This window comes from Schistocerca nitens, chromosome 5 (assembly GCF_023898315.1).
Source record: "Schistocerca nitens isolate TAMUIC-IGC-003100 chromosome 5, iqSchNite1.1, whole genome shotgun sequence".
NCBI classification, from domain to species: Eukaryota; Metazoa; Arthropoda; class Insecta; order Orthoptera; family Acrididae; genus Schistocerca; species Schistocerca nitens.
In genome coordinates, this window is record NC_064618.1 from 758,777,667 (window position 1) to 758,786,233 (window position 8,567).

The window sequence follows — 8,567 nt, forward strand, 5'->3', positions numbered from 1 at the left end:
CTAGTAACTGGTTGTTACTACACTTTACATAAAGTTGCTTTTGGCAATGTGCAATTTGACTTGTTTCGAATCCCTGAAATCCCTCCTACAAACAAAGATTTATGAAACTGTGTGAATAAACGAAACTTCATTCACACCCTATAACATGAGACATGGCAATGCTGTAGTGTTCTGGTAAATTTGTAAATTTTCTGGATTAGGTTGCTGAGACCTCTGGAAGTTCTGGTAAGCTGCATCTACAGAAATTCGGAAATGCTGATCATTATACAATGGTGAATTCTCACACAGATTTGTTAGCCTAGTAACAAAGTGTACATATAACATGGGAAAGTCAAGCCATGCCATAAACTCCATAGACATAACATGCTGGTCAAGAGTACATTTATATGTTTTGCACACCACAGTGAAATTCATGGTAAAGGTTCATTACCATTGTACCACATAGTGGTTTCTTCCAATTCCAATTGTGCAAGGAGGACAAAAAGAATAACTATTTAAACTGATCTTTGTGTGATCTCATCAGTCTAATTTTATCATTGTGGTACCTATGGTAAGAGTATGTACGGGCTTGATATATATTTCTATATGTTTCGTTTCATACTGGTTCCTGAAACATATTTACTAGGCTTCTGCAGGATAACTGGGATCTGTCTTCAAGTATCTGCCAGTTATGGTTTTCCAGTAATTATGTGAGTCAACCAGACCTGTGATCATTCACATTATCATCCTCTGAATACGTTCCTTATCCCTTCTTAGCCCTACGTGGTACAGGTCACATATACTCTAAGAATATTCCAGGATGGGCAAACTACTTTGTAGGCTGACTGGATTTTACCAGTATCCCACCAATGAACCAAAGTCTGCCACTTGATTTACCCTTGATTGAGCCTTTGTGATCATTCAGCTTCATACCCTATAAATAATTAGACGGGGGTTAATCAGGAGGATGCTGTCGTCATGAAAAACAAAACTAACATTCTTTGGGTTGAAGCATGAAATTTTAGATCCCTCAATCAGGTAGGTAGATTAGATAGTTTAAAAAAGGAAACTGATCGGCTGAAGTTAGATATAGTGGGAATTAGTGAAGTGCAGTGACGGGCTGAACAGGGCTTCTGGTCAGTTGAGTATAAAGGCATTACTGTAACAGAGATAGAAATAAAGCTAATACCCACCGTAACAGTAAAAGTTTATATGCCTACTAGCTCAGCAGATGATAATGAATTCTGTGCAGAGAATAATTTAAACATTGCAAACACTTGATTTAAGGAGCATGAAAGAAGGCTATTTATGTGGAAAATACCAGAAGACATTAGGAGGTTTCAGACAGATCACGTAAGTCAGAAAAGATATTTTGAAATCAGCATTTCAAACTGCAAAACATTTCCTGGGGAGATGCCGTGCCTGACCACAATTTATTGGTTATGAACTGCAATTAAACCTGAAGAATCTGTATAAATGTATGAAACAAGGAAATGGGACTGGGTTAATGGAAAGAACTGGAGATTGGCGAGAGCTTCTGATGAACACAGAAAATGAATCCAATAGAAGATGAATCGGTAGCTTTGAGATACTCATAAGACAATGAAATACACAAAAAAAAGACAAGGCCTGGTAGAAATTTTTGGCTAACAAGCATGATATTTAATTTAATGATGAAGGATAAAATATAAAAATGTACAACATGAGACCCGTGATGAGAGAAGTGTAAAATATCTGAGCAGGGTGAAATGCAAGGCTGTAGAAGCAAGCATGATTTGGGAAAAAGATAGATATTGCCCCTAAGAAAATCTAAGATTTCTTTGGACAAAAGAGATCAGATGGCAAGCCAGTATTGACCAACAAAGGGAAAGGTGGGTGGTGTATACAGGAGGACTACAGTGAAATGAACTTAAAAGCAATGTTATATGAAGGGAAAATGAAGTAGCTAAAGATGGGAAGGGACAGATGATACTGTGAGAGGAATTTGACAGAGCACAGAAAGATCCAAGTTGAAACAAGGCCTCTGGGATCGACAGCATTTCCTCAGAATTATTGATATCCTTGGGGGAGGCAATGATGAGGAAACTATTCCACCTGTTTTACAAGATCCACGAGAAGGGCAAAAATCCCCACAGACTTAAAGAAGAATGTAATAATTCTAACCCAAGAGAGGCAAGTCATGTTTACAGAACATTAACAGTAACTATTTCAGAAAAATGGCAGAAGCTGACGTCAGTGAAAATCAGCTTGGATTCCAGATAAATGTAGGAACACATGAGACTATACAGACCCTACAACCTTCCTTAAAAGAGAGGCTGAAGAAGGGCAAACTTACATAAGCAGAATTTTTAGATTTAGTGAAAGAGTTGGAAATGCTGATTGGACAACATTCTTTGAAATTATGAAGATATCACAGATAAAATAAAGGCATTCAGAGGTTACATACAACTTATACAGAAACCAGACTGCAGTCATAAGAGCTCAAGGATATGAAAGGGAAGCACTGGTTGAAATATTTAAGGGTTGCTGACTACATTCTAATTCCACCAGGTGAGATGAAGGAGTTCAAAGAACTGTAAAACAGCTTGAGCTCCATATAAATAGTGCAATCTTCAGTTAAACCTAATTGTTACATTTTGGCCTTTGTCACTCTCTGCAATTTTTTCCTCCCCCACTCCACTATCAAATTTATGATTCTTGATGCTTCGGGATATGTCCTGTCAACCAATTCCTCCTTTTAGTCAGTTTGTGCTATAATATTTGCCCCAATTCTATTTAGTACCTATTAGTTAGTTATTCATTCTAGTCATCTAATCTTCTCAAGCAGCACATTTTAATAACTTCTGTTTTCTTCTTGTGTGATCTGTTTACCTGCTCAATAACTAAAAGTCATGCAAATGGTCAGCATGTTGACGTACTTTGTGTGGAGAAGATCTACTATAATTGCAGAACTGGTGTGTACAATATCACATATTAGAGGTCACAGTTATGAACCGTATAACCTGCAAATAACTAACTCTATCCATTACAATGGATAGTGTTTTGAAAAGAGGTTATAACGTGAACAGCAACAAAAGTACAACACAGGTAATGCAATGTTGGTAAGGTGATGCTGTATGATTTATATTTGAAAATGAGATCCTAAAAACAGTAGACATATTCTGCTATTATGGCATAAATAGAGATGACATAAAATGCATTCTCGCAATAACAAGAAAAGCATTGCTGAAAAAGAGAAATTTGTTCACACTGAAAATAAATTTACATCAGAAAGTATTTTTAGAAGGTATTTGTTGGGTGTGTGGCATTATAGGAAAATGAAACATGGAGTTATTGGCAGGTTATGTGGTTCATAACTGTGTCCTCTAATTTATGACATTGTACATGCCAGTTTCTTAATTATAGTACATCTTCTCAGCACAAAATATGTCAACATGCTTACCATTTGCATGACTTCTAGTTATCAAAGCAGAAAAAAAGATCAGACGAGAAGAAAATAGCTAGTTAAATGTGATGCTAGGCCTATATAAGATCAAATGAGCAGATCAAATAACTAAGCTGCACTTAATAGAACTGGGGAGAAAAATTATGGCACAACCTGACTAGGAGGAGGAATTGGTTGATAGGACATATCGTGACACATCGAGGAATCAATCTTCATGTCAGCCTGTTCAGCTGAGTGGTAATACATTTTCCTACCATGCAGCGGGCCAGGGTTCGATTCGAGGTTTCCTCTGCTCATTGACTGGGTGCCGTGTTGTCGTCATCATCACTGACACGCAAGTCACCCAATGTGGCTTCACCTGAAATAACACTTTGAACTCGGCAGCCAAACTTCCCCAAAAGGGGCCTCCCAGCCATTAATGCCACACATCCATTTTGTTTTTAATCAAACTTGGTAATGGGGGAAGTGTTGGGGATGGGAAGGGTGAAAACTACAGACGGTGACAAAGACTACAATACAGTATTTTTGTTTAAACGAAGGTCGAATAGTTGTGTAGAGACGAAGAGGCATGCGCAGAATAGACTAGTACAGAGATTTTATCAAAAAAGCCTTTGAGTTGAAAACAACAACAAAGTAACTTGTGGGCATGGCAATCAACTTGTGTTCCATGATGTGTAAACAGCTACTATATTAGCAATGTGAGCTACACCACGATATCCAGTTTCGCAACACACCTGGACACACACTCAGTGAATGGGTGAAAATATTTCTGAGGGAAGATTGGGAACACTCCAAGAAATCCATCTGTGCTCAAAATTTTAATGGCAGTAAAATAAAATACAGTAATTAAAATTTTGTTATGCAAATTAGCAGACATAACAATGATCTCAACTAAAATTATATGTAGGAGTTATTCAATGCATTTTCTCAATCTATCAAACTATTAAAGTAAATCATCAAACTTCAGCTGTACAAAGCCTGATGAAAGAAAAATTCCAGACTTCATATGAAACTTGAAAAGTTGGTCACATACACTTGTAAGACAAGGCTAAACAGAGATGTAGCTGTGTGCGGGTCGGAGGCAGCTTACTCAGTACTTCAATTTTTTGGTGGAGTTCTACTACCGAGTGAAGAACAGAACAATTGCATATTGTTGCTAGAGTTAGTGCTCTGTATTTTAATTTATGACAGATCTTTTCTATTTCTTTTCACAGTTTCTATAATATTAATAAGTAAACACTGACATTTCAGCATAACAAAAATTAATCAGTCTGTACTTGCATGAACCTTGATTAATATACTGGTTGTCACACACACAATGGATGTTTCACTGCCAGGCCACAAGTGGGAGCTTGGTAGCAATGTGTCAAATACGGTCCAATGTAACTAGAAGATTGTGGCCAGTACTCCAACTACTGGGTGGATTGAATATTAAGAAATAAAACAATGATTTCTGACAACTTAAATTTATTTTCTGGTATAATAATTTACATTCATAATTCTTGATATTTATTCTGCAATGGTTATCAATCTGTGAACTACATGTGGGAATAGTTGTAAAGGTATATCACCCATTTGAGTCACAAAAAGGATTGCACATTTGCCCCTACAACAGGTTACTACTGATTATCTAAGTGTGGGGGAGGGAGAGCGTGGAGTTTTCAACCCACAAGATGTAACAAAAAGCTTTACATATTTGCATGATAAAGTAGGTACATTTATTGGTGACATTCTGCACCATACTTCTTGGGTGATCAGCTGAGTGGCTGCATCAACTTGTCACAAACTTTGTGATTTTCCAAACGCCATCTCCAGGGAAAGAAGATGGGTTCAAAACTCACTGAAATGCTGTGACAAGATGCCACCATTCAGATCACTCAGAAGATTTTTGCATCGGTATGCGCCAAGAAAGCCTCCAATTGAGGGTCCACACAATAATACGCAATCCAACGTGTTAATATAAATTATAAGTAGGACATATTCCTAAAAATCTGATTATATATAAATTTAAAAAATGTATATCTTCAACAAAATTTTACCAAGGGTAGGGAAAGCCACATACATACTAACTTATGATGTTAAACCTAAAAAGTACTTTGTTAATATCTTAACAGCCCATAAAAGCATACAGTGTTTTGCATTCATACTTCATGTATCTACCACATACAAAGCAAATACAAAAATTTTAATGCCCCTTTTTTATTAGGCTGCACTTTTTAGTACCATAATTCAGCATACGTATATGTAGCAATGTTTTAAGTGGCCCGTACATAGACTTGTCCTGCACAATTTCAAACAACGATTTGAAAAATCTGTCCAAGAAGGTTGCTAATAATGAGGCAGAGAGTTTTAATACAAAGTATGAAAATGAATAATGCCACTGTGTAATACAGTAGTTTGAATACTGCAAAACTACCTGCAAGTAACTTCTTGCATTGCTCTCACACGTTTCTTTATTGATTTGCAGAAGAAATGCGATTGTAGAAAGCTATGATTCTGTTTGGCATTAAATGTAATACCATGATGCTAAACCATAAAATATGAGTTGGTACTGACAAAAATCTCATCCCAGATTATTTTAAAAAATCTGCATCTACACGGAACTTTTCCTACAGTCCCAATTTTTTTACCTTCCTTTGACGCCACCAACGAATCGTACCCAACATTTGAATTGGCCCATCTTTAGCTATATGTCTATACCGAACTTAATGTCTTACACAAATACACCACAGCTATGAGAGTCATATTTTGTGTATCAGAATTTCCTAATACAAAGAACACTGTTCATTTCCTCTCGGGAACATGAACTAATTATTAAATAAAAAAAATAAAAATAAAACAAAAAAAACCATAGACCTTGGCCTTAAAAGTCAAATCTTTGCGCAACGAGCATTTTGAACATGTACACTTCCTAGAGGCAAAAAGTTTGATACGCTGCTAAATCAAAATTATTACAATATACGATGGAAGCATTTTAGGATTACTATTACATTACAGTAAACTGATTCTAGTGGTGGATTCCCAAACAGCTTCAACTATTACCACATGGATAGTTGGTGGAGGGCAAATAAATACACAAAGAGTATAATACTGTTATAATTAGAGCATTAAAACACTAAAGAAGAAGTTCAATGTATTTCTTCACAATGTTCACATTTGACGTTTTACACAACACCAGTCGGGGCATAAAAATGCCAGTCACTAAAGAACGAACAACTCGGTTGAATTTGAGAGCAGTTCGTAAAAGACAAAAAAAAAACTTATGAAATTACTGCCTTCTCTAAACACTTCCTAACGTCCTCGACACGTTCACGTTCATTGTTTGCCAATGCAACAGCGTTTTTAAACTTCCGCCATTTTTGTTTCAGATTCTCCATTTCGTAACAAACGCAACCTCCGTTTTGCAGTTCCGGTTTCTTGTGCCTTGTTCGCGCTGCGAGTGGTTGCTTCTTTCTTTCCAAGGCTAAGCGCAATTCTTCATTGAGTTGTTTTTTACTCTTTATAAGGTCTTTTCGCCTAATTGCCTGCAGTTTAGCCCTGTAGTCCTCTTTCGACAGCCCTCCCTTATAATTGCGCACAAGAGAGTCCACGAACAATTGGCTATAAATTTCACGTTTTCTCTGACCTCGGATTTTTAACTCTAAGGACTCCGGCAATGCTCCTGCTGGGAGCGATGTGGTACGGCTATCCTCCGCACCGCAGACAGGACAGCCCTTCTCAGTAGTTTCCATCTGCGTACCTCCCTCGTTGAAAGCTGTAAAAAGAGAAAAATAGAAATTTCATAGAAGTTGGCCTACATGCTTTCGTAGGTAAGATATTAATCTTAAATCGTAAAATACGTAATATGAATTTATTACTGCAGTGCAGTAATTTTGTATCACTCTAGTAGAAAAAAAGTCTCACCTTCCATGGTTTGCTAGTTAGGGAAGATCTGCTGCTACGCTAAACAGAACGAAATGGAAGAAATGCAGTAACTTCCAACAGTCCACAGCAAACGTAGAAAATAAAACGTATTTAGGCTTCACAGTTACCAATGCTCTACGAAACTGAAGACGCTTGCTATTCCCACGTGTTCTTCGGACAGACAAAACTATTAGTACCCCTAAGTGCGGTTGGTCGATCGTTGGAATGACGTCATTTCCCCCACGTCATAGGGACCCTGTGATACGGATACGTGAGGGTACTATGCATCGAAAGTTGGCGCGACAATTAAGAACCAAATCACGTCGATCCCGCATCGACCTCAGGTGTGTGGGATGACTGGTACAACTCGAGGAAAAAGGAACAGTTTACTTTTAATTTCACTTGTACTTCGTCCAGCAGACTTCCACGTTCTGACCATCAACTCTTAGTATGTGCAGTTTTTAAAATTTTTGGTTGTACATTATCTCTTATCACATACTAGACGAGTTTTTTCTTTATTACGCATTTGTTTCATCAAATAATTGACATAGGAATGGCTTATTTTGTACATTACACAGTTTAAAATATATGGTATGTTACTGGTGCAGTAAATTGAGTCAGTACCATAAATAATTTTATGCACATAATACATAACAGTTAAACCCTGCAAGATTATACACTAAAATGCATGTACAATCAAATACATAGTACAATAAATCACAAAGATATTTTTCATACATAATAGAAAGAGGGAAAAATTGGAACTTATGTCAACAGATATTCATTTACAGTGTAATTGCACCTATCCTGCAAATGCGGTTTTAGAGCCATAATGAAGTTTTGTATATATTTTCTTGTCTTGATGTGGTGGGAACCTTTATTGTGAAGTTTTTTCCCCAGTATGTAGAGGTCCATTTTGAGAGTTGTCACTGTGGAAGTCAAATGTTTGCTTGTAGGCTGTTTGATTTGTACATACTGCTTTGTTTTAGACTCTGAAATTTGCTTTATGTAATTAAGTACCTCAAGAATGTACAAGGATGGCAGTGGTAGTATCTGGAGTGCTTTAAAAATGGGTTTGCAAGAGTTCCTGGGTTCTGTAATTTCAACTGCCCTTACGGTCCTCTTTATGCTATGAAACTGCTTTTGCTTATTGGCGACTTCCTCCAAAAAATTGTCCCATATTACAGCAGTGATTCTGCTTAAGTATAATGCATATTTTTAATGTTTCATTTGTTGTACA

At 36.9% G+C, this 8,567-nt stretch overlaps 1 long non-coding RNA gene across 1 annotated transcript; it reads right to left on the reverse strand.

Moving 5' to 3' along the window:
* Nucleotides 1–4,874: 4,874 nt before the first annotated feature.
* LOC126259479 (uncharacterized) lies at nt 4,875–7,530 on the reverse strand. Its single transcript, XR_007546518.1, has 2 exons — nt 7,328–7,530; nt 4,875–7,178 (listed from the first exon to the last, which is right to left on the reverse strand). It is a non-coding gene; the product is annotated as an uncharacterized LOC126259479 (long non-coding RNA).
* Between the last annotated feature and the right edge of the window lie 1,037 nt (nt 7,531–8,567).